This window comes from Lutzomyia longipalpis, chromosome 3 (assembly GCF_024334085.1).
Source record: "Lutzomyia longipalpis isolate SR_M1_2022 chromosome 3, ASM2433408v1".
In the NCBI taxonomy this organism is placed as follows: domain Eukaryota; kingdom Metazoa; phylum Arthropoda; class Insecta; order Diptera; family Psychodidae; genus Lutzomyia; species Lutzomyia longipalpis.
The window spans coordinates 24,904,411-24,931,802 of record NC_074709.1 but is presented as its reverse complement, the minus strand read 5'-3'; the positions used below and the strand labels follow the sequence as shown (position 1 = coordinate 24,931,802).

Sequence of the window (27,392 nt, the reverse complement as noted above, 5' to 3'; positions counted from 1 at the left end):
TATATTTTCTGAAAAAACTATATATAAAGGTGTAGTAGAGCAACCCCATATTCCAATAAAGTGATTTTCCCGCCCTCATAAAACGTCTCTGTTTCTTCCATAAAAAAATCCAATTACAGCTAAAAAGAAAACCATTTTTATGCTTCAAGACGACTATATGTTATCGTCAGCTTAATTTTTTTCCCGTGTCCCCCAAATAGGGGTTGGGGGTTGGGTGAACGCATCCGATTTCGTAGGTCATTTCGCTTGGATTGGGAAAATGAAAAAGCACACGAGAAATTTCATATATTGGGCCGCATGATAAATTACATGAGAAATGTGAGGAACTCATAAAACAGGAGTCTGCAAGTTCCCTCCGACAAATTGATGGGACATGGGGGGCTACTGAAGTGGATATGCGGCGGCGAGTGCCGAATGGATGAAGTGATGTGGGATGTTTCATGTGCCACCAAATGGTATTCACTTTGTTCGATGTCGCTGTGTAAGAATTTTTTGATTGAATTTTTTTCTGCTCTCGACCCTCTGCGGTCCAGCACGTGTGATGTTGGGGCGATGTGCGGTCCCGAAAGAAGCTCAATTGTGGCGGCAGGGGAGGAGGAAAGGAGTGAAAATCTCTCTATATAGTAAAATCCATAACCCCCTCCATCGGAAAATCGATAAATCACATTCATTCGCATGTTCTGTGGGAAGCATCAGAATTGTGGAGATTCCACCAAATTCCTCCACTAACAAGGATGGAAAGGAAACTCATTCAAATTCAGCATGTGCCCGGGGTTTGATGTAATTGGAAAGATGGGCTCTTATTTCTTTCTTTTGACTTTGAATGAGCTATAGAGACGTGTTCAAAATAACATTCAACTCAATGAATTATCAATTTATCCGGAGGGAAAAGGGGCAGCTTATTTTCTCCAAATCTTGCACTTTTGCATTATTTCCCCTCAAGGGTGAGGGAAATGTTGTGCTTCAGTTATAGGAAATAAAGCTACACGCACCTTTAGTAGCAGAATTTATTCATTGTTAATTTAAAACATATTCGCATTATTATCTAGGAATAGATAACAAGGGGTGTTTATCTGCCGAATATTTTGACTGTTCACAATATTCTGCCGAATTATTATAAAATTATTATTATTTTGCCGAATCATAATATTTCCAAAAATCTGAATATTATTATTTTCAACTAAAATTTAGTACTTCTTCGGCTTGAATTAGAAACTTTTTTGACTTAAATTTACTGTTTTTTTTTTAAATACTTTTCAGGATTCAATTTAGTACTATATTGTGGCTAGAATTTAGTACTTTTTAGGCTAGAATTTAGAACTTTTTTAGTTAGAATTTACTATATTTTGGCTAGAATTTAGTACTTTTATTTATTGAGCTTAATTCTCAAAATTGAATTTTCAAAAAATTCTAGCCAATAACATTGTAAATTCTAGCTGAAAAAATATAATGAGAAAAGTACTAAATTTAAGCCGAAAAAGTACTAAATTGAATTTCACTTCTTCGAATAGAATTTAATACTTTTTTAGCTTTTACTCCTCAGTCTCTACAAATTTAAGACTAAAAAAAAACAGAAATGTTCATCTGTTGAATATTTTCATTTCTTTGGCAAATCATCCGAATTATCCAAATATATTCATTCAGATAAAAACCCCTTGATAGCTAATTAATTTTAAGATAATTGAAGCATTAAAATTTTCAAATAATTACCTCCATGCTAATGAATCAATTTCTATATAAAATATCAAAATTTCATCGTGTACATAGAGAGAAGAATGCTCTCTACTAAAATGCATCTATCAAGCATGAACACCATATAAATTGGTTCTTAATTAAAGTAATTAACAAACTTTACTAATATAAATTCCACTTATTCCAATTTTCTCACATTCAAGTTCCCCCCATCTAAATGACTTAAAGCGCAACCAAATTATAAATAGTAGCTCAATTGTCGAAGTTCTCGCTTCAACTTTAATTCCACCACACACCACCCCATCTCGTAAATTTGTCCTGCAGCAAAAAGGAAGGATTTTAATTTCCCAAAGAAACTTAAATTCTATTTGCACGCCGAATAAACTTTTCCTCAAATTTAATTTTCTCATGCAACATGACAAAAATCTTTGGAAAGAGAATAAAATTTCACATCGTTGCAATAAAAATTTTCTTCATTTTAGAGAGAATGCGTTGGTAGTTTTGTCGCTCAGTCACATTTGCTTTTATTTCACAATGATAAAGTGAACAAAAGAGATGCTAAAGGTAATTTTTTCGCTCAAGGGGAAGACATTAACATTGCATGATGTACGTAGAATATAAAGAATTTCATTATAATTATATATTTTTCCATAAGACATAATGAGATTTCCCACTGGAATTAGCTGAGAAAAATTTTCTAAGAGAACCACAAAATAAATAATTATTTTTTTTACGTTACACCACAAAGCAATACTCAAACCCACCTTGGAGTATGTATGTTGCAGACAAAGGTGTCTCGTGGAAAATTTTTATTGCGTTATGTTGCTCTTCTTGGAGAAAAAAAACGTTCAACAAAACAGAACTTTAATACACTTTTCTGGGAATTTTTAAAATTTTTTTTTCAGATAAATCACGTTCACTAATAAAAATTCCTCATGAATACATTGAAGTTTTTCTAATTTGCTTAATAAAGAGAATATGCATTTTTTTATGCATATAAAAAGTTTTGCAACTAAAATTGCTTATACACGACATACAGAAATGTTTTAGTTTGGTTTTAGTTCCTCCAATATCCCAGGGATGGAGAATTTCATGCAATAAAATTACTTTAAGCACCCTCCTCGCAGTTGGTATGTGGTCTCTGTATACGGAATAAAATGTTAACGCGAAATTCCAAATGGTTCACCATTCTCATCCACATGGAATATACACACATAATGGTGGCAAATGGACACTCCGGCATAGATATCCATTGTTCTGACGGGGGACCACACGATTTAGTATTATTGCCAAAGCTCCTAGCACCACTATACTGCTGTGGAAATAGTCTCCAGGAATTTACAGTGGAACACACGAGATATGGAAGGAGATTTTAATTTTCTGATACACTTGCTCGGACATTCGATCGACAACCTCTTTACGACTCAATGTTGGGAATACTCTGACTTTTACGGGTTGTTTGTAATAGTTTTGAGAGTCACAAGTTTAAATTTAATACCTCCCCCACACACACAGATTACGTTGGGGCATTTTAAACGTGGAATGTTCTTATTGCTTTATTTATTTTTTATTTCAAGCTATATGTTTGCTTTCTTTTTTTCTGCTTATCCATTATTGAAAACAAAATAACTATGAAAGCTCAGGAGGAAGGTCAAAAGCTCTGGAGGTGGGTGAAATTCAGTCAGACTGTATTAAGTTTTCTAAAGAGAATCTAGTTGTAAGTTTTCAAAAGTTTGATTTCTGAAAAAAAAGAACTTTTGATTTTTTAACCCTTTAAGGTCCATTGGGTCATACGCCGACCCAAAGGCTCAATTTTAAAAATTTTTCATTTTGTATAGTTATTTTATGAATATTGAGTCCAAATTAGTATGTCTTTACAGTCCCTGATCATTTTATGACCACAAAAGGGCATCCCCAAGGACTCACACGATCAAGGAAGACGAAAAACCGTAAATTTTTTAGTTGTGTTTTTTTTTAGTCAAAAATGTCTTATTTGAGCTCAAAGGAACCCCCAAAAAATATTTTTAGTTCAATCAGCTTGCTAGATCGATAGCGGACTTTAAAGGGTTAAGAAAAAGTTGAGATTTCTTAAATTTTCTTAAGCGATACTTGAGATTTTCGAAGTCAGGCTGAGTTGAGCTAAATGCATATTTTTCGAAATTCATAAAAATCATCGAGAAATATATTTTCATTTATTCTGATTCAGCCGGAGTTTATAAATCTCGACTTTAGCTTAAGAAATCTTAAAATATTTTAAGATTGTCTGTCTGTGAATTTCATCCAGTGCGATGAAGTCAGATGACGATTAACATTTCTTTTCTAACGTTTCGCGTTAATTTTAACAATTTAATATTTTTAAAGCATGAGATGAAAAATGAATGATCTTTTCGTGTAAGAATGATTTCCACCCATCGAATTTAATCTTCAATTTGGGAGATGATTCCCTGAGACGAATCACCTTCTGTAAGAATATAAATGCATTAGACAAGATAATGAGGGTGTCTCGAGGATTTACGGGGAATGACGCATAAATCTTCGTGTGATTTTCGCATAGCAAATAATTGATGCTGTTGACTTTATATCCATCATAAAAGGTTTAATATGGGGGCTTATTTCCACAGGGTGGTGCTATACATTCACAATCTCAGCTACCTTTAACCACCCAATTTTCTCACCCTTCAATCTTACCATTAAACGTTACCAAATTGCAGTTTCGACAATATTAGGTGTATTGATAGCAGAAGCTTCAGGGAGTTTATTGATGATGAGGAATGTATTTAGAGTAGAAATCATCATCAAAGATATAATGACGGCAGTTATGTTGATATTATGCATAACTTTAATTCTATGTACATAGAATTTACGGTTGTTGATACTTCATGTTTCTACATTTGATTGAAATTAATTGGTTATTGTTTCAAATTTACTTGTCCTATATTAATTGGTTAATGAGCTTGTTTTTAAACTTAAGAGGTTTAACGAAGTTTTCTTTTTAAATTTATCATTTTAAAGTTGAAGCTTTAATATATTTTTTTAAATTAATATGAAACATCTTTTAATTCTTATTAAAGTATAAAAAGAATTAGATACTAGAAAGCTCTAAATACAAGAGACACTGTCAACAGTCAAAGATTAGTTTCCCCCTTGATATCTCCTGCCAAATGCTTCAAATCATCCCTGGAAGGCTCTGTACTGTCTTCTAATCAACACATCTTGTTCCTTTTGAGACATCTGAGAGACATCTTTCTCCTTAACTTTCCGAATGATTCAACCGGACAATCATGAAATATTCAGTTTGGGATTTTCTTTCACTTCCACCTCAAATATCCTTTTGCCCTTTTTGTGTACAACACACATATACTCATACATTTGAAATACTTCCATCCCTACACCCCCTCTGCCCTTCTCATCCCCATCCCCTGGATTCTATTGAGATTTTATATAACACAATTTGGCATCTCATGTTGTAATTTGCATTTAAATTGCATAACTTTTCACATGAATGCTGATTTTGATGAGCTTTTCATCAGTATGGATATTTTCTAATGTCCTAATATTAGGAATTTTGTAGGTACACATATGAACAAATTTTGGTGCATTCAAGCGGAATAATTGAAGAATTTTCCCTGAAAATTGAGAATTTTCTCAGATTTTCTTCCCAAAATTGAAAAAAAGGAATAAGTTTCTTATGAGCTTTTCTTTGAGCTTTATTAGGAGCTTTTCTGAAGTTATTTCTATGATTATTTCCTCTCCAAACTTTCCAACTACCTGAAAACTCGCATTATAAGTGATTAAACTTTTTAAATTGCAAGTAAAAATGTATTGAAAAAATGAAAAAATCATTTTTCTCATCATTCTATTGTCTGGAAAACGTCCATGAAAATTCCTTTGAAGTCATCCATCAAAAGCAATCCTCCTGAGACGCCGCCGTAAGTTTCGATTAGTGCACTCTACCTCAATATCGGGCGGATTGCGGGGGTGGAAAACTTTCGCCCATTGCTTGTAATTTAAAATGGAAATTCCGCACAGACTCCTCTCCCTTAAAATATGCAAGAAAATGAGACAAAGACGCCCGCAATCTCCATCTGCAATTTGGACCTTCACTCCGCAAACGAGCATTGGGAATAAATTATTCTCTCCGGGGCATTATGCGGAGGAAAACCTGTGCGGAAAACCCTTCGTTTTCGAGGCAGGTGCTGTAAAAAGCATCCCCCCCTCGTACCCTTAGAGCTTTTGGGAGGTTTCTTTTTTTTATCTACATGGGATCCACCCCCTGATCGCCTTGGTTGAATGTGGAGAAAATTTTCAATCAACATCCGAGATATTTTCTGCATGAGGACATATTTTTTGCCGTTGAGGAGCAACAAAAAAAAAAGCCGGAAAATGAAGAGTTAGCCATTGAACATTTTCCAAGCGATATATCAGCGTGAGCCTCTGTGGAATTGTTGATAGATAGGTAGCGAGAATGATATCGAAAGCTCCAATGTGATGAGGGATGTACTCCCCAGAGGACAGGGACAAAAATTTCTCGGTATCCTTGTGCTATATATACTGAAATAAATATTGTATTTTGCACATGCGAGCTTATGTTTTTTCAGGCCACCTCTTTGTTCCACGCACGCCAAACATTTCCCACATACTGGGAGCTTTTCCAGGATGGGAGAAAAATGGGTGGTAACGCATTATGTGTAAGTGTGTGGTCCTACGTGGCTTTGTCATCGAACCGGAGAATTGAGTTTCGCAGGCACACTGAAGGGGGTTTTTTTGCACCCCAGGAAAAAGGGTACAAGTGGTAAAATAAAATATTCAGTGGGGATTCCTAAGCGGGGGCAGAAAGAATCACCCAGAGCCGGGGAAAAAAACGCACGAGAACCTTAAAACATCTCACAAATCATACACATGATGGTGCTCTCTGCATATGCCGGAGATTGCGTACGCAGTGGATCGAAACCAATAAACAAAATTGTTTAAATTCATTACAAATTCATCGGTTAAGGCATTCCCGACATTGTTGTGTGCCATCCCCAAGAGACCTCTTTCATCTCTTTGATAACACAAAAAAAACCCAACCGGAAGCCGCTAAAATGTTTCAGAGGAAAAAAAGGAAGATATGAGGACCAAAAATTCATGGCGAAAAGCGATGGATCCGAAAAGTATTTTTTATTTATTTTGTTTAATTTTTATAATTTTTTAATTAGTGAAAACATTAAAAATCGGCTAGGGGAAAATTAGTAAAAAAAATATTAATTATCTTGAAACTTTTTAAAAACATTTTTGGTATTATTTAATTTAATTAAAAGCATTAAATGAAAATTTAAAGGTACATTCAGCATCATCAAAAAAATTTCTTCTTAAATATTTCCCTTAATTCCAGGAATTTTCCCCAAAAGATTCACACAAGGAAATTCAAAGAAATACAAACGCCTTTTGCAATTGAACCAAAGGACATCGAAATGTCACCCAAATAATTCTAAATATCTGTGAAATGCACCCCCAACCCTCCCTTGAATTCTCCACGATCTTCTCTGTGTGTGTGTCTGTTCGAATTCAGGCCAAAAGTGTCGAATTAAATTCCACCAGAAGGTACACAGAGGAAGCTCCAAAGCAATTTTCCGAGGGTTGTGTGCTGTGAATCCCAGAATGTAAAAGGAACATGTGGAGGAAGTTTTCCCTGAATTCCCATTTGATGCCTCACAAGAGCTTCTTTCTCTCACCAAGGGGCATTGAGGGGGACTCCCTAGTGTGTACATGAGAAATTTCCAATTCGCAATCACACACCTTATTCGAGTGTCTTGGCCACTTTGTGTCTCAATGAAATTCTTTTCGTCACTATGCAACGTACCAAACCTTCTGGGACATTGAGAGGGTAGCGTGGGGGATGAGAGAGGCGTCCTGGCAACCCTTTTGAGTATCCCGAGCCAAACAGGGAGGGTGTGTCAGCGTAATGCTGCGACATTAGTGGCTGACAATGAGAGTCTTTTTGGATGAGAAATTTCCCAAAAGTCTTATCGCTTGCGCTCCACTAAATTGGCTTAATGACGTCTAAATTGCACTACAGGCTGATTTATGCGGCACCATCAGTGACAATGGAGTCTCTCTCTCTCTGGCTTGATTTGAAATTTCGTCCAATTTTTACACTTCCCGCCTCGCTTTTGGCACCAAAAAGCATTTTGAGGAAAAATTCACTTAAGCCATGGAGAATGTTTTAACTTTTTGATTTAATGCTGAAGAAGAGCTTGAAAGGTTCATTGAAATGAATAATAAAACCCAGCATAAACGACTAATACGTGATGATTTTAGCTTAGGAGATTTACAAGATCTTTCAAAGCTTTTTTTGATAGTGTTTTAAGGGAGTTTATTAATTTTGAGTCTTTTTTAGCGTTACTGGAAAATAAGAAAAACTGATAAATATTTTTAAAAACTTTTGAAAATATTGAATTAAAATTATTTAGAGAAATTCTACATTGTTAATTTATTCTACAACATGGAAAGAAAATTTAAAGAGATCATGAATTTGAGCCTTATTCTCATTCAAAACATGGTGAAAAATCGTAGAGAATCGCTGCGTTTCACTTCAGAATTTACCCACAGATCAATAAACTAAAATTAGAAAATTTGGTTATTCTTGAAAATTTATTTTTCTGTGTTTGGCATAATTTTTCCAACAAGTCAATAGCAGCCTCAAAATGCATAAATTCCTTAATTTTATTAAAAGAAAAACAAAGAGCATGCAAAAAAAATCTTCAAATTTTTTTTTAAATCAAATAAAATTTAAGAAACTATTTAAATTTAAATAAAGATTTTACTTTGTGCTCAGCATAAATTCAACATAAAGTAGTTAAAGTAAATATAATTATTTTACTTGTATAAATTACATAAATTACCATTTTTGAATAACATTTTCCGCAATGAAAATTCACCTCAATTTTCATTCTGGTTTTGTGTTTTATGTGTCTAACAAATTAAAATAAACCCCAAAATCAACTTTTGGCATTTTGTGAGAAAACTTCTCAGCAAAATAAACTTCAAAACTCCACGACAATGCGGGTATTTTTACGCGATGGTGTTGATGTAAAATCCTCCACACCCTCTCCCCCTCGCCTAATTCTAAAGCCTTGGCTCAAGCTTTTCATGGGTGTGAAGGAGCAAAAAGAACAATTTTGTGAAATTTTGTGAAAAATATTTTTGCCAGTTGCGAGTTTTTGGCTACAAAAGCTGAAAAGTTTTGTGCATTATTGGATCCTGTGTTGGGCCATATGTTTCACGCTTCGTCCAGTTGGGAGTCACGTAAGTTTTTTTTTCGTTGCACGTTGTTGTTTTGTAAATAAAACTATAACACATAGTGGAACGAAATTAGTTTAACTCTAAAGTGGCTCTTGAGCCAAAAAAAATGAATTTTATATTCAAAAGCATAAAACATGGAGACACACTGCACTGTTTGGGCAACAACGACAAGTTGCGGGGTGGCAAAAAAGGGGCCACCCCCAACTCGAGACAAGGGTAGAATATTAAATTCAATTACCCGAGTCGCAAGAGGTTCTAAATTAAGTAATTTGGACAACGTTTTCATCCGCGACACCGGGGAGCGCTGTAGAGGTGTAGTACGACCCGCGTGTGCACACAGGGGTTGGTGGCGGCATCCCCCATTGCACCCCCTAATCTGTCCCAGAATGTAAATTACCAACCGTGAGAATTGAATAAAACTACCCCAAAGCTCTAATTTGTGACTCTCCTGCGAAGTGCACAGCTTCTGCACATACACACAGAGCTGTGCAAACTTCGTAAAGTACCCTCCTTTTGAGGTGCTCTTTGTCTCTACACAGAACTTGCCGTATAACTCCTTAATTCAATACATTTTCCGGAGCAATTCAGTTGTTCCCTCGCCTTTTACAAATGGACTAACTTTTCACATTTACAGCGAAAGAAAAAAAGAAAAAAAAATGCAGAGACTCACAAAGAATAAATTTTGTTTAACATCTCGGTGGATGCTACACGAGGTTTGAGAATTCTTTTTAAGAAAAAAAAAAGGAATAGTTTGTAGAATTTATTGATGAAAACAGTGGCGTAGGCAATGCTTTAAGTGCCAAAATACAAAAATTAAAATTAAACTATGGTTGAGAAATAAAAGAAAAATATTAAAAATAGAATTTTTTAATTGTTAGAAAATTAATGTCAAATGATAGACAATTAATTATCTAAAGAGAGAATTACATTACTAGTTAGAAAAGAAAGGAGAAACTTTAATAAAGCAACTTCAAACGTAATCAAAAATGTCAAACGTTAGAAGAGCATCGTCAAACGTTAGAACTGCATAGTAAAGTTGTCAGAATCTGCTAATTCAAATGCAACAGCCGTTAAAATCTTAATTTTCATAAACTTCGACTCCTAAATTATTCTTTAAGAATAATTTTTAGCGGTCTTTAATCCTTTAACGTCCAACGTGAAACATGAAAACATTGAAACATGCGCTCTTTTATCGCGATTTTTATTCTATGAATTTTTTTAGAGGACTTTTCTCACTCAGAACGTCTTCTTTGGCCCCTTATGCGTGAATTTGATGCATTTGTAACATGGAAAAACAATTACATTCATAAATAATTGAAAAAAATAAAATGTTTCACGTTTGGGTCAGCGTATGACCCAAAAAACGTGAAAGGGTTAAATAGAATTTTTAAAAAAAATGATTTTTAAAATTCTGTCTACGCCCCTGGACGTTTTTATTTATTTTTTGAGGCTCAATTTCGCCTTAGAAATCAAGCTAAAAATCTTCAATTTTCAACAAAACATTCTACATCAAGAATCTGTCTTTTTCCTTTCTAGAATCCCTTGCAGAGCTTTTTTCTTTGCAGAGTTTTTGTTTAGAAAATATTTGCGATAAGAAATGCATTATTCAAACTCGAGCTTCACATACTTTTGTGAATTTTTCAACCCCCTAAAAAAAGGCAACTTCACTAAAAGCATTAAGGTGATAAAGGAACCTTTTTGTGTTGCCAGCATAGAACGTACACACACATAAAATCACAGTTTTGGTCAATGCAGTCTCAGCGAAAGAGGAAAAAGTCGCTAATCATTGAGCAGAAAAAAACACGTAACACGCCAGTGATGGAGACAAGCACATCATTTATAACGGAGGAGCAAAAATTGTCGAAGAGTGTTGAATACGACGGGAAGTGCATCAATGGCAAGTACAGCGATATGGATGGGAAAAACCAACCGCCCTTCCGGAAAAACATTTGCTCTGAAGCATTTTTCCGCTCTGAATCAATAAACACTTTGCAAAAGAACATAAATCAATTCTGAAGTGATAAAACCCGTGGGCTAGGGGTGGGAGGGGGTTGAATCATGACAACTTTTCCTCCTAGCTGTAGCTCCGTTTCTTTTTTATGTCGTTTCTTACACTGGAAAATACACTCTTGGGAAGGATGTGCTGTGCATATTCAATTTCCTGACTCCTCAAATGCCGTCTCTCTCTCTCTCTGGGATGCATGGCAAAAGTGTTGCATGTGGAGAAATATTTGATGAGCAAATGGCATGAGTCCTGGAGGATAATCCTCCAAGCACGTGCCACCTAGCATAATATAACTTTTATATAGTCCCCCCACAGAAGCAAACACAAGAGGAAGAATCCAAGAGAATCCCTTTTGGGGAGTTGATGGGAGAAAATTCATTGAGTATTCGCCATATCCATCATGAAGATGGTTTTAAATAAAATTCTTTTGAGCAATGATTTAAAGATCTCACAGTTCGTCCAAAAATATACAATTCTCGTGATGAAAAATTGCTCTGTTTTGTGGTTTATTGTTGGTGATAGAGCACGCTTCATTTATCCCATGATTGCTCCAACTGTGCACAGTGAGGGATGACTTTACAACCCACCCCTTTGTGTATGCAGTTGGCAACTACATCATACATCGTGGTGGAGACCATTTAATTTTTCATTTTTATTGAAATCCTTCTCATGCCATTTAATGTACAAACATACTGATCTCAATAAGCTCAAAAAGCTCATCCAAAAGCTCTTTAACTTAACACTTGACTGTAGTCTTTTGTGTGTGAAAAATTCACTAACTTTGACGACACAACGCTATGACAAAATCCTCATATCTCCCATAAATTTGTCTCACACAGGATAATGCTGTGAGAAGCATAAAATATATAATTCACAAAGGTAGGATAATCAGTTTCCACGGGAATTTAGTGAATGCAATTTATTACATGAAGTAATATAAATTAGTCTCTGCTGTGCTACCTGGATTTGCAACCCCCTTTTGCTATGGGGGTGTTGGTGTATGTAGTAATCTCATAGTTGCAGCAAATGTGAAGTGCAAACGCATAAAACATCGTCCCTTCTGTGTGTGTTTGCAAATTCATCAACCCCCGCACATTGTGCTTATGATAATGCAACCATGGAGAGCTTCTTTCTCACCCTTGTTGTGCATCTTCATGCGGGAGATTTATGCTGCACCCTATGCTCCATCATTGTACATACAAAACCAAAGCATAGAGATTTTCAAGGAGATTCTCCCTCCTCATCATAAGGAAAAGATCCACTAGAGCAATGAGAACTTATCGGTTGGCTAGACATTCAATTCTTCCACTTGAGACATAGAGAGGGGATTTTCAAGGAGTGACTCCCATAAGCGTATTTGCGAGTATTATTTAGAATTCCAAGAAATGAGTGTAGAGAAGTTTCATTGATTTTGCCGTCAATTGCCATTCACATTTCCCTTTGGATTGCTCAACAGTCCAACCCCCAATCCCTCGAGATTCTCCATTTTATTCTATGCTTGGTTGAGATTCTTGAATCATTTTGAGGGAGATTGAAGGGATTTTAACTCTTATTTATCGCTGTGTGATGATGAAATTATATAACCCTTAAATTGATATATTATTCACTAAAGATTTTACAAGATTTAAGCTGGATTTAAGCAGTTTAAGCAATTGTGCAAAGTTCTTGCATTTAATAAAAATTCTGAAGGTACAAATTTACCCACAAAATTGATTCAAAAATCGCGGAAAAAATCCTATTATTTTCTAAAACAATGAAGAGCAGAAAACTCTCTAGAAAATTCAAGAAATTTTCCATAAAATCTTTAATTTTCGTTAGTATCAGAAAACTAAAAAATCGAAAATTGAATAGACTCTATAATTTAGGAAGTTTATTTTTTTTTAGATAAAGGAAAATCGTCTTAATTCAGATCTGAGTTTTTCTAAACCAGAATAAGCTTCTTAGAGCTAGACAACAGTTTTCTTCAAACTAGGTTTAAGTTTTTGATGTCAGTCCTAAGATTTTTAAGCAAGGTCTTTGTTGTAGACAGACTTAAGTTTTTTAGGGTCAGGTTTTTCAGGTTTCAAAGTTAGATCAGGCTGAATTGAGTCTGAATGCGTCTTAAAAGTCTAACCTAAAGAAACTAAGGTTTGGCCTAAGAAAATTAGACCTGGCCTTATGAACGGCTTAGCTTTGTTTCTTAAGTCAGGCTTAAGTTTTCAAGTCACTAACATTTTTTAAGGTTTTACACAATTTACCTTACAATTGTTGAAGATGAAGCTTTATAGTTTCAATAGTTTGGCTAGGTCTAATAGTCAGCTTTTAATAATCAGGCTAGGTCTAGAATGCCTGGTTTAAATAAACTTATGCCTGGCTAAAAAAAAACAAAAAAAAGACTTAAATGTATACAAAAAAATTATTTATAACTCTTATTTAAAAAAAAAAAAGAAGTTAAAAAAAATGAAAAAGAAAAAAACAAAAAAAAAAGACTTAAATATATAAAAATAATTTTATTTAGAACTTCGTTTATTTAAAAAAAAAAGTATTTTTTTTGTTTTTTTTTTTTTTTTGAGACAGGCCTAAGTTTATTTAAACCAGGCTTCAGTTTTAATCTCAAGTTTTTTAATCGAGATCATGCTGAGGTATTTTTTAAGTGCATTCTAGACCTAGCCTGACTATTAAAAGATGACTATTAGACCTAGCCTAACTATTAAAACTATATTTTTTATATAAATAAATTTTAATTGTCTATCGAGAGATCAACATAATTTTTAGTATAACGGACAATTATAAATTTAAGGGGAGGGAGTGGTAGGTAAAATCTTCAGGTTAGAATATAATGTAAGGTGGTAACCCTACGTCTAAATCAAGAACACTTTCCCCTAAATATATAGCAAACTTCCGGAATTTCAAATATTTATACAATATAATGTAATTTCTATTATCCTCTTTCACAATATATAAAATGATTTTGGAAAATGCAAAATCCTTCATTATTAATATTTCAATTCCCACACCCACATAATTTTCCTCGTTTCTCTCGTAAAATATTGCATTTATCCGACACAAGACGTGAAATATTAATAAGTCACATTTCATTTCTCACTCACACACTAAAAGCACCGCAACCATGCAGAATGCAACTGTGGGGGAGTTGGTTGAGTAGCAAAGTTGTGAAATTTATTTCCGTAGATGAAATAAATTGATAAATAGCGGGAAAATCACTATGTGTGTGCACACACATCCCCCTGTGCCTCTGATTTCCTCTTCAGGGATCGTCTGATGGAGGGCGGGGGAGAAAAAGGGGGAGATGGTTGTTGAGGGAAGTTCCGGAGGGAGCTTTTGGGTCATGTACGAGGGAGGGAATTCGAGAGAAGATTTCCGTCCAATAATTCATAATGCATAGGAGTTTCATAGACCAAGAGAAGTTAAATATTTTAAATTACTACACGAAAGCTACTGAACTGGGGATTTTCAGTTGGTTCTCTTATTTCTAAATTTTAATATGTATAAACCACATAAACATAGTGCGGTGTATGCATACAAAACTTTCAAAGCTCGCATTTATTGGAAATTGTCCTGAAAATTTCGTATTTTCCCCCCTTCTCCCCACCTCCTCTGTGACTTGGAGTAATTTATCATTTATTTAATTACAAACAAGATCAGAGATTGGCGAGGGGAGGAGGGGAGGTAGGTATGGTGTTTAGAGAGCATGTAAATTGTTAATTAGCTGACCATGTTTGTACAATGGATAGCAATCTAATCATGTTCTCTTTACTCCTCTTAGGCAACATTGTATATGGTAAAGTGGAGGAGAGTGTGTTTGGGACTTGCATGACTTACGTAATGAACACGGAAATGTTGGGGGGACTTCTGGTGGGATTTTAAGATGTTCAGGGGTATGGGGTTGATTTCTATTTGTCCCCCAACAACGTAATGCGATGTTGTTTTTGGTGGGGGGAGGGGTGCGGGTGGTGAAGGAAGTACTCCTGGAGACATTAGTTATCGTGGCAATGGGGTAAACGCCCCCAATATAAACCTCATGACAATATAATTGAAGCCATTCAGCCATCCTAGGGCTAGACATATGTATGTATAATGTACCTACATAATATTGCTTTGGATGATCTGATGGGGAAATTAATGCTCAAGACGGATACTCAATGAGCTTCATCAGAGACCGCAAGAACAATGCTCTATCTTCGTGGATGTTTGTCACTATACCTACCTCGAATTCATATATACACAGAATATCCCACCTAAATGGATACACAACATCAAACCAAAATGCATTTCCAAACACTAATGATCTTCAGTTTAAACAGGAAATTATCCTGCAAGACAGAATTCCAATAAATCTGTGAGATTGTTATAATTATAATACTCACGGGAGTAGCAGAAAATGCTCCGGATTCCCATTTTAGTTAAGAAAACCAATAAATTAGCCTGAAATCGCAAATCAATTTTCAACTTGAAAGCTTCATTTCCACCTCTTCCAACAATACTCATTTATTTGCATTTTTTACCTCGCTATTCTCAGCTTGTATTTCAAATTTCAATATTTGCACAGAGCAGAGGACAACCAAAGGAGTGAGAGAGAGAGAGCATAAGTCGGATGTTATCTTATGGAGCATCATCAAAGAAATATACTGCAGAATTTCAGTGGTTTTCTCCTGCAGTGAGCTTTTATGAATTGGAGCTCTTTGTGGAAGGAAAAAAATGATACCACTGCTCACACAGAAAAATTATACCCAGAAGAGTTGTATATAATACAACGTGCAAGATATCCCAGACACACCTGGGCTTTTTAGGAGATCTCGCACTTAAAAGTAATGAGCTACGTAATAAATAAGGCGGTGTAAGAACGAACAAGGAAAGTTTTCTTTACAATTTTTCTTATGTAAAGTTCAAAATAACGTAAAATAAAGGATTTTATGGATTTAGTGCAAAAAAATTAGATAGTGCAAAATTTGGTTAATTTTCTAATAACGTAAGGAACATAACCTCAAATTTTGTTAATTTTTTTAATGAAAATTTAGAGATAAAATAATGAAAAATTACTTTTCTCGCCATTCTTACGTAGGTAGTTAAAAGAGTTTTCTCCAAGGCTTTCTCTATGAGATTAAATACATGGTATGACCATTAAGATTTTTTAAATATGAATATGCACGACTTTTCGTAACTTCTTCCTCAGGTCTGGAACATTTTTCAAAAGTTTTTGTTATATAAATTGATGCAAAACTAAATCATCAGAGATATTTAAACGGTTTCTAATAAAAATTTATTAATCTTATTACTCAAACATTATCCTAATTCAATTTTAAAACATCAGAAACAACGTATGAAACATTTTAAAAATATTCTCAAAAATAACAACAACAATCTTTGGGACATCTTGGCCCTCTCTCCCATCCCACAGTGTTTACTTTCAGGATCATATGCCGTCGGAGACCTCACAAATGATTTTTACTGACCATTGAAAGTGCACTCAAAGGAAGTGTCAGGATGGTGGTGAAATGAAGCACCCTCTTTCATTCTGTGCTTGTCTGGTCAAGGGGAAAAAATGCAATTACTCTGCGATGTATAAATGTCCTCTCTCTCATTTTTCTCGTTTTTATTTTGCTAGAAAAAATTTAATTATTGCCCATGTGTGACAATATTTTTCAAGTTGACTGAGCAGGGGAAGGAAATCAAAAGGAGAAAACTCAGTAACTTTATATGGGAAAAGTTTTCTCATATTGAATGAATGGAGTATGTTGAATATGAATATTGCAAGATGTAGAAAATGTAAATTCATTTAAATCAAAAGCAAACTTATTGTTATTTTAGTCTATTGGTTTCTTTTTTTTTGTTTTTTCAGTCACTTTGATCTTTTTTGCTTGCCACACGCCCCTCATTAGACACTCATTTGTTATATATTATAAGAAAAATTTTGTATAGCCCTCCATAGTTTTTTGTACTTTTGGGCATTATTTCAATAAAATTCAATTCAATTCAATATGAAAGCTTTTTCAGTTTTCTGTTCACCATCAGTTGGCTATATTAAAACTAGATACCTGCCCTGTAAATAATTATGAATGGGCCAACTAGTACTCAATCATGATTGAGTCAATCAAATGGATCAATTATTGATAAATTAATTAAGTCAGTCAATAGAATAATCAATTATTCACCAAGGATTAATCAATCTCAAATCAATTCCGATATATAATTAATTCTCTGAGAAATAAAATTGACTCAATATTGATATTAGGTTGTCCAATATTTACACGGATTCCCAACTTAAGATATTCACATAAATTCTATACAATTTTGATTTTCTGTCTCATTCATCCCCATTGAAAGTAAATGGTAAAAATGCTAGGTTAGAAATCCGGATAAATATTGGACAAACCAATACATTGAGTCAATTTAAACTCAATCAATTGGGCATGGATTGATTAACTATCGACAAAAAATTTTTCTTAAAATTCTTCATAAATCGGTTGATTGATTTCTGCTCAATTATTGATTAATCAAACAATTTCAAAAAGTGTTCAATTTAAACTCAATTTCTTTTCAATCACTTTCCATATGCAACCTTGATTCATCAACGATTGAGCAATTATTATCTGTAAATAATTTTGAACAATAATTAACCAATTATTGTCTCAATCACATTGAACTATTGAGCAATTATTGTCTCAATCATATTGTACAACAATTGAGAAATTATTGACTCAATCAGATTGAACAACAATTGATAAATTACTGCCTCAATCACATTAAACAATTGGGCAATTATTGTCTCAATTACATTGAACAAGAATTGAAAAATTATTGACTCAATCAGATTGAACAATTGAGAAATTAATATCTCAATCATATTAAACAATTGAACAATTATTGTCTCAATCACATTGAACAATTGAGCAATTATTGTCTTAATCAGAATGAAGAATAATTGACCATCTTTGCTGATCCTCACTGACTCAATATTGATCTCAAAAATTGATCAATTTTTAACAAATTTCGTTTACTGGGTGTAAACATTTATTTCCATAGCGTGGACAAAGCTTTGAAAACTTTTAGGTACACAGTCATTTTTATTTAATTTGTAAAATTCGATATCTTGTATCAGAAAATGCGCAAAATGTTTATAAAATATCCAGGATAGACGAATAAATATCCACGTTAACATTGCGCGTTGCATGTTTAGAGATTTAATTTTGATAAATAAATAACTACATGTTTTAAATATTAAACATAGTTTAGTGAGCTTATGTGTACATGTAGTTCAACAATCCACCATTTTCCCTTCCTCACTCATAGAAACAGAGAGAGAGAGAGAGAGAGAGGAGTTTCCTGTGCCAGGGTGAATTTAATCCGGTGGGAGATTAAAATGCGAAACTCTGCCCAAAGGTGTCCAAAGAGTGGCTCAATGCGGTAACATTGGATTTCAATCAGACATTCTGTAAATATTTGATGGACCCCATGTGAAACCATCCCTTTTGCATTATGCACATGGCACGGTGCAAAAGGACACCACCACCAGGTGATTGCTCACAGGACAAACGATACGGAAGCTCCTACCCTGGGCTTTGGCTAAAGTTTCTCCAAACTTCACTGTGGTGAGGCACTCATTGTGGACTTCCCAGGAAAGATTACATTCTCATCCTTGTTAAGCAGAAGCACACCCTCAAATATTTGTCTATCAATTTCCTCAAACATTGAGGCAATTATTCCAATATATAGGTGTTTATTTACACACTCAGGGCCTGTGCCTGGAAAATCTGAAATTCTCGTCCTGGATGCATTTCTCTGAATTCCTGAAAATCCTTGGCTAGATGATTTATTCAATTTAATATTCCCTGGAAATGTTGACTTGGATAAATTTCAACTAAGCTATGATTTCAACATCATATGCCACCCTTTATGCTAGCCCTTTCATGCCACTCCCCATCATGCTGCACCCTTTATGGCCCACACCCTATGCCACCAAAATGTAAAATATTTATCTAAGAAATATATTCCTATTATTTTGAAAGCATCCCTGAAAAGCTTATTTTTTTCGGGACAGCCTCTGCACACCATTTGCATATTTAGGAAGAATTGCATTGTGTAGCATGCAAGACACCCCCACCCCTCTCCATTCCAATTTTCCATCTTGTGCAACATTTCTTCCTGACAACAAGAAGGGACAATATGTTTCGTGTTCGCAAGAGAATCCCATTTCCTGGCACAAAAATAAATGAGTCCCTCACGGGATGAGAATTTTCATGTTATGCAACTTTATCCTGCTGCTGGAGAACTTCCGAGGTGTTAGGCTTTGTTTTCCAGAGAAAGCCGAAGAATAGGAACACACCAAGATCTTGCAGTAAGATTAAATATATTTTGACTCGGTGGATGAGCATGGATTTCAATGTAAATTTTGTTGGGAAAAAGATAAAGTTTTGCGAATGTACAAAAGGGATGAAAAGGAAAATTATATTTAGTGCTTTCTATGCTAAATTATTGTCTCTTTGGAGTCTTTTATCATTCGTTATTAAAAATTTTGTAATTAATTCAAGAGCAAATTGTTCATTTTTGCCTTTTAGTTCTTACGAGGAATTATGGAAATATCGGTGAAAAAAATATTTTTCTTGAAAGAAAAATTGAATTTTAAGTTCAAATGGGCTGTATGGAGCTTTTGAAAATACCAAAGGGGCTATCAAGTAATTTATCTGACAGTTTTTAACTCTAGTGCGACTCTTTCATTAACTTTTTATAACGTTTTTAAGGTGAAGGACGTTTTACCCAGTAAACATTTGGATTGAGCCAACAAATACTCAATACTGATTGAACAATTATTGAACTATTTTCACATACAAGCAATTCAATAAATTCTCAATCTCTTCTCAATTAATTTTCATGCGCAGTACTAATTTTTTTAAAGATTTTTTTTTAAATTGAGCAATTATTGTCTATCAATTAGATTGATCAATAATTGATCAATTTTTGTGCAAATTTTGTTTTCTGATGAATCAAAAGCTCCTCTTAATATATTTAATTTAACAGGCTAAGTGCAAACTTTCTTTGAATACAATATAATCAAATTTTCACCATGACTCATAGAAATTCACCTAAAGCTTTCCCTCAGAAAATTCCTTCGAAGAAAGCCAATTTCTTGAATCCCTGGAGGGTTCTCAGGAAGGATATTAGCTTCAATATTGGTAATAAGGGTGTGGGGGGCAAAGGTGCTTCAGTGTGATTCTAAATATACGATAAATTGTGACCTTTAGCCGGGGAGAAGTCAATTAACCTTTCATCTACACTCCGTTAGCCAATTAATCATCCATGTCTGATTTGATGTGTGGCGCAGCAATTGAAGGTTGGGCGGACAATCTCGTCATCTTCGGGGTGGATCAATGGGTGGCTGAACGAGGGGATGGAGGGTGTGCTTGCAGGTCTGGGTAGTATAATTAGTCAGGAGGATGCCAAGAATGCTCCGACTACAAATCAACACACGGTGGTGGGCAAGCGTGGGGCAGGTGTAAATGCCAAGAAGAAGGTGGGTGGTGACAGAACAAAATGCCGTCGAGTGGCAATTCCACCGCCTCTCGCTGTTAGACAGTCTCACCCTCGCATCACCCCCAAAATACATCTGGCATATCCTGAAGATTAAATTCTCGTTGATTGATGAGCATCCAATGCCAATCGACTCCTTATCACTTTGGCCCATTTTGCATATGTACATAGCACTGTACCGCGGATGCCCTCTTATCTTGCCTGCTCGAGACAGTAATCAAATTGTTTCATCGCCAACCCACCCCCCGTGCATACATTCAATCAATCAATGGGCGCCAGGCAAATGGAATAATTCATCAATCATCGAATGTCCTATCGCGGTATTTCCATTTGCACTGTGTGCGATATGGCATCGTGTCTGGGTGAGAAATACAAAAAAAAAGCCAATCTCATTTCGCTCCAATACCTCTCACTCACCCAAGTTATGGCGGAAGTTCCACACGGGATGTGTTTCTACAGATAGGATTGAGGGATCACCTTTCCGCAAAAAAAACATCGAAGTGGAATTTAAATGAAAATTTAACTGCCTCAAATTTGTGTGAGTTTTTAACAAATTGCGACATCGTTTTGATGGGAATGTCCCAAAGGGGTTTATTCATTTTGGGGTTTTCATAAATATGACTGATAGGTTCACACAAACACTCAAAATGTTTGTCAGAATTACATAAGAAATTATGCTTCAAATTGTTCTTTTTTTAAAAATTTCTGTTGACGTAGAATTAAAATTAAGTCACTAGTAGAGCATTTGCGCATATGCTTCATGCAGTAAAACACAAAATAAAATACAAAACAGGCAGAGTTAATGCATATTATAATTTTGTCTTGATAAGCATATGCTTCACTTGACGATTTTTCTATTTTTTGCAAAAAAAACTACAATTACTTCACTAATAAAGTACATAGCACATGTACTAGTAAAAAATAAAATAAATCATTAATTGAAGCATATGCTTACAACGATAATATAAATTAGTCACGCCCTCATTGAATATCATTTTGCATTTTCTTGTATTAAAAGCAAATGCTTCAGTGCTCAGTGATGCAATTGTAACACTACCAGAATAAAAAAAAAAAATAATCACTTGTCACTTGAAGCATATGCTTATTGATGCACATGTGCAATAATCAAGTTTCCATTGCATTTTTTTTTTAATTTTGTATGTGTATTGTGTAATCTAAATGCGTCAGTGCTTCATCAGTAATTTCATTGAAAATTCATTGATAGAAAATTGTTAATAAATCATTGAATGAAGCATATGCTTCTGGGTGTGGTTTATGCATTTTGAGGCAAATCATTTTCTTGTTTTTTTTTTTTTATAAACTTTAGTGAAAAACATGAAAACTAGCTTTGGCATCCATTAAAAACTTTACACTTTGCATAATAACTTGTTTGTCCAAATATTCAGTTATGAAAGCCGTAAAATGAATAAACTCCTTCAAAAACATAAGAAAATAAGAAACAAACATTTTAACGGAATCAAGTTGAATGTCAAGGTCATTGGAATAAAATAAATAATTTATTTACATGCATTAAAGGCACATATTGGAAACTATATGCTGCTGTTTAATTAATTAAAATTAAATATATTATTTTATACATTATTTTGCAATATTTTACACCTCATTAGACAACATATAAAATGTTACAAAATTAATGATCCCTCATCCCCCATTCGCAATGAAAATCTCATTAAATTTGAATAGGAAAAATGTTCAAAGGTATTTTCTCTTAATTCAAAATGTTTCTTTTGAAATCTCGCGTTGATTGTTTGTATAATTTAAAGTGAAATTCCTTGTGTGGAGGCAGGCAGAAATGATTAATTCTGAATGCAAAATTCGTCCTTCCTATTTTGCTCCCTCCATAACTCCTTTAGTGAGGCGTAACAGAAACACATTGCTCATTCATCTAGAGGAAACAACCACCAGCTCTGACCACAACGCATCCCTTCGGTGTAATGGAAACATGAGTTATTATCTATTATGGTTTAACCACCTTACCCTCCTAGCTAGGTTCCTTTCTGGGAGCCCAATTCCAGTCACGTTCGCCTTTTGGAGCGGCACAATTTTCCGGCATACAACGAATAAAGGGACGTGGTATTGATAAAGCCACAGGATCGTGTGGAAACTGCGTCTGGGAAAAGTTTAATTTAAATGCCTTCGGAGTGCAATGCGGTATTTTTGGCTCCCTTTTTGGGGCTTTCATCCCGTGGGCACCGGTACAGCTGCTGTGCACAAGACTATGTGGCCCATCTGGTTGACCATGTGGGTGGTTTTCGGGTAAATCCCTCACCCACTGCCTCTCTGTGCTCTGGCTAAAGTTGCACAATGTTGTCCTAATTTAATTACACGTCTTAATTAACTTTCACCCACGTGATGTAGAAATTAATCTTATTGTACGACGCCCGGAAAATTGATATGTTTTGCTTACACAACCCGAGATTTTTGGCACGTTCCCTGCCAACTCAATAGTGCTATTTTTCTCACCTTTAACACTCCAAACTATTTTTATTTCATCACTTGCACGCTATGTAAAGAAAAAAACTTTGATTGATGGATGTAATTATGGAAATTCAAACAAGGATTAAAGTTTCTTTCTACCTGCAGAAAGGAAAATTTGTAGATTAAATGAAGTCAAAGTTGGGGATCTTTTTGAAGCTTTCTTGAGAGCTTTTCAATTGATTTCAAAAGTTGAGAAAAATAGTTTTTTTCCTTTCATTTGTTGGAATTGGAATAAAATAGAAATAAAAGTTTAATGATTATTTTTCTCTTCAATTTATTTGTCTCCATTTTCCCCATTTTCCTATCTAAAAATTCGAATTTACTAATCCTAACAATTGTTATTTCTAACCGTAATTAGGCACCCACATTAATACCATAAAAAAATTAAAGGATATTTTGAAAAAAGAAACACATTTTTAGGCAAATCGTAGCAGAAAGTGACTATTTTGCAATTGGCTTCATCTAATTGCGACTCAGAAAAAGACTAATGGTGACTCAAGTGTCTTTTCGCGACTCAATTTTTGCCCAATGTAGACTCAGTCTTTGCCTAAAGATGACTCAGTTTTTAACTACTCTTCACTCAGTCTTTGCCTAATGTTGACTCAATTTTTAACTAATCTGTACTATAAAATGCCTAAGGTAGCACAAACAAATAAAAAGACTTTCCTTTATTGATCAAGATTCCACTAATAAGATTCTGTTCGCTTAAAATATTCGTTCTCTTTTTTTTTAACGTGCCCTTAAGTTAAAACTCGCGGTTACATTAGGCATTTTATAGTATAGATTAGTTAAAAATTGAGTCTACATTAGGCAAAGACTGAGTCTACATTAGGCAAAAATTGAGTCGCGAAAAGACACTTGAGTCACCATTAGTCTTTTTCTGAGTTGCAAGTAGGTAAATTTGCGTCAAAATTAGTTTCAATCTTTTGCAATTTAATTCCTTAATTTGAGATATGCCCGTTTTCTCTGACTCTAAAAACTAACTGGAAAAAAAGATTTTGAGCTCATTTCCCAAACCTTTGTACTTCTAAATTTTAATTTGCAGAGAAATTTTAAAAATAACGTTCATTTTCTATCATAAGAAAAGACCATAGAACTAGAAAAAATTCCTTTCAGTTCATAAAGTTTATAGAATCATGAAGAAAACCTCGTCTTCTGTCGTCACACGCGCCACACAAATTCAAACTTTCCACCATGAGCTTATTTTAATAGCAAAAGGAATCTTGGGAAATATTTTTGGGGAATGGGGATGGAATGCAATTCATTCTATATAATATTCAAAAGTTCCCCCAAAATGCTTCTGTGAGATCATGCACACGTGGTGATTTTAATGAAGATTCCAGAAGCCTTTTGAAATGCAACTCACTCCCGAAGAGCTTTCTCTTTATAAATTTAGTAGCAACTTTGGTGATAAATCGCTCTAACGTTGTGTAATTAAGAAGTATAACCGAACTGGAGATGAGACAGAGAGCGTGAGGAGTCTTTCAATATATCATTTCGTGGCGTCATCCCGACGAAATGGAGACGATTAGAGAGTACATCGCGTAGTTTGGAGGGAAAATTACCATGATCACAAAATGTGTCTCTATGTGCGTAAAAATAATTAATATCACGGTTAATTCCCGTCGTACAGCTCCGGTATGTTGCTGATTGCACCCTTTGCGCGAGATGCGGGGGTGTGGGGGTGAAAGTAAGCAACTAGGCAACTCACATCGCAGCTTGTTGTAGCTTGCAGTTAATTAAAGGGAAAACTTTTGGCACTAACACAACCACCCCCTACGCCCAGGAAACAATTTCAATTGGCAAAATTAGAGGTAATAAACGATCCTCACACTTTCACCTCGCACGACACTGCATTGCCACGGTGCTTACATGTAAATTTATTATTATCGTTGGGGCTTTTTGTGTCTCCAACTTCCCCCATAGTGGGTGGTGGCAAAACTTTCTCTCCCTTTGAAGTACGTATACATACAACACATACCTACATCATGAGGAAAACTTGCCTCAATTCTCTGGAAAATTCTTCCGATATGCAGGGAGTTGTTTCAGGCCGTGTCACAGTAAAACTTTCTTTATACTTCCCTCCCACTCCTCCGATTCTGTCTAAAAGTAAATTACATTCAGCAACTTGAGGGAAAGAGAACCTTTAGCTTGCTACACCACGTGGCTGGATCTCCTTCTTGGTTGAAATTTTGAGCTTCAAGTGCCACACGGATGGCGGAAAATGTGCTAAAACTCTTGACACAACCGATTAATTAAGAGCTCCTCCTCTACAGTACACCTTTTTGCGTTAAATTCACAGTGAGAGATGAAACTTTGTGGGGGAATTTAGGAGCTTAAAATTATAAATCTTATTTTCTATTGTTTCTCTAAAAACATTTTTTTTTTCAGGGATGTAGCCAAGGTGGGTTGGAGGATGTCTAAACAACCCTCAAAAAAGTTGAGGAAGTTCAGATTTTTCTTTTAATAGGTGGAAATAAAAAAAAATCCTGGCTAAATTACAATAAATACCATAAAAATGATAGATTGCAAACGATTAAAAATGTCAAACGTAAAAAAACGCCAAACGTTAAAAAAGAATCGTTAAAGTTTGCAGAAAAAATGTCAAACTTTAAAAAACGAAAAAGGTTTGAAGAAATGAAAACGTTTAATTAAAAGGGAAAGAAACGTCTAACCTTGAAAGAGAAAGTCTAACGCTTGAAAAGAAATATCAAACGTTAGAAAATAAAAGTGTCGTGTTTATCGTAAGCTGTTAATTTTAACAAAAAGCCGTTATTATGGTTTATTAAATTGAGTCTTTATAAACTTCGACTTCAAAGTCTTTTTTTTCATTTTTTTTTTTAATTTCCGTTGAATTGAAAAAAAAAATTAAAAACTTAATCATCTTGAATTGATTTCAATAAGTTAACCCCTCATCCTATTTTGATCAACCTGGCAGATTTGGAAAGGGGATGAATGTAGCTTTCAAACAAAAAGAAATTCATTGAATTTGTTCAACTACAGCCTTAGATATCTTACGTTACGTTACGTTAAATGGGGTCCGGAGACTTTCGTCTCCTGAGCACTGCGGCCCATGTGGGCCTATTGTGCATCCTTAGATATCTTAAGTCATATTCAAATATAATTTTAATGAAAGTCATAATAATGAAATTTGTGCATGTATTTTAGAAGAGTTTCTTACAAAAAAAGTTAGTCTTACTTTTTTCTCGCCATCCGATTTTCACAAATAAAAAAGAACTTTGAAAGTTGCACTCTTCCTCTTTCAAAGGAGATCAAATTGATCAAAATCGACCAAGGGGCTGAATTTTGGCAGTCGATCCAGAAGACCCTTGCAAAAAGTGTCATTTTCTCTTAAACTAACCCTTAAAAATCAACCCCTTATCCGATTTTGGTCACTCTGGCAGATTTGGAAAGGGGATAAATGTAGCTTTCAAAGAAAAAAATGATAGGGACTCTCTTCCGTCCATTTCCATCATAATCTTTGCATTGTAACTTAAATCCTAGAAGATGATTTTACGAACGTGTCCAGACCTAAGGCTACACAGTAAACCAACCGTTAAAAATTCAAAATTTTCACCCCAAAAATCTGTTAAAAAATCTTATTAAATAACCCCAGTTTCCTCTAAATTTTTTTTTTTCAAATTTCATTTTTAAAATTCTCTTTTATCCACTCTCATTTTATCCTGTACAAAGTGCTGCAATGCAATTATTTTAATTAAAATTATTGATATATTTATTTTTAAATACAAATATAGGGGAGAGCGGGGCTAATAAAGTCACTTAAGGGTTTGGAAAAAGCCTAAAATATCATATTTCCTAGCTAGATAGAACAAAATGATCTGAGAAAGAGTTATAGGGCAGTAAATTTCCTAAAGAAATGAGCTATACATTTCGCTTTATCTGTTTGGGAAATATGATATTTTGACCTTTTTCTAAACTCTAAAGTGACTTTTTTAACCCCGGTCTCCCCTATCCATCACATCACTCACCTTATGCTGAAATTCACTTTGACCTGATGGACGTGAAAGTCAAACGATCTCTCTGCAGTATATTGTTGACGGTGCAACATTTACAGTGGAGAGGGCATGGGAAAGCAGGAGAAATCAAAAGAGAGAAGTGCAAAAGCATTGGTGAATTAATTTGCTGAAAAAGCTTTTACAGTACATGACACTTTTCCCGCAGCTGTCTAGAACAAAATCCAATCCGTGTACCATCAGAGAAAATGCTGCAATCTGTGTGAACTCTTGGTGGGAATTTTCTCTATTTTTCCTCACACATGAAAAATTGTATAAATTGCAGAAAGTTGTTTGTTGGCTTTCTCTTCTGTGAGCTTTGTTGTTGGTTCAAAAATGGAGGGGGGGGCTCAAATATTTTGCATAAAAGCTCT

At 34.7% G+C, this 27,392-nt stretch overlaps 1 protein-coding gene across 1 annotated transcript in view; it reads left to right on the top strand.

The window, feature by feature from the left end:
* LOC129792945 (beta-1,3-galactosyltransferase 5) overlaps positions 1-27,392 on the top strand; it is a 1,144,668-nt gene that overhangs the window by 559,296 nt on the left and 557,980 nt on the right. The gene's annotated exons all lie outside the window — the stretch shown is intronic.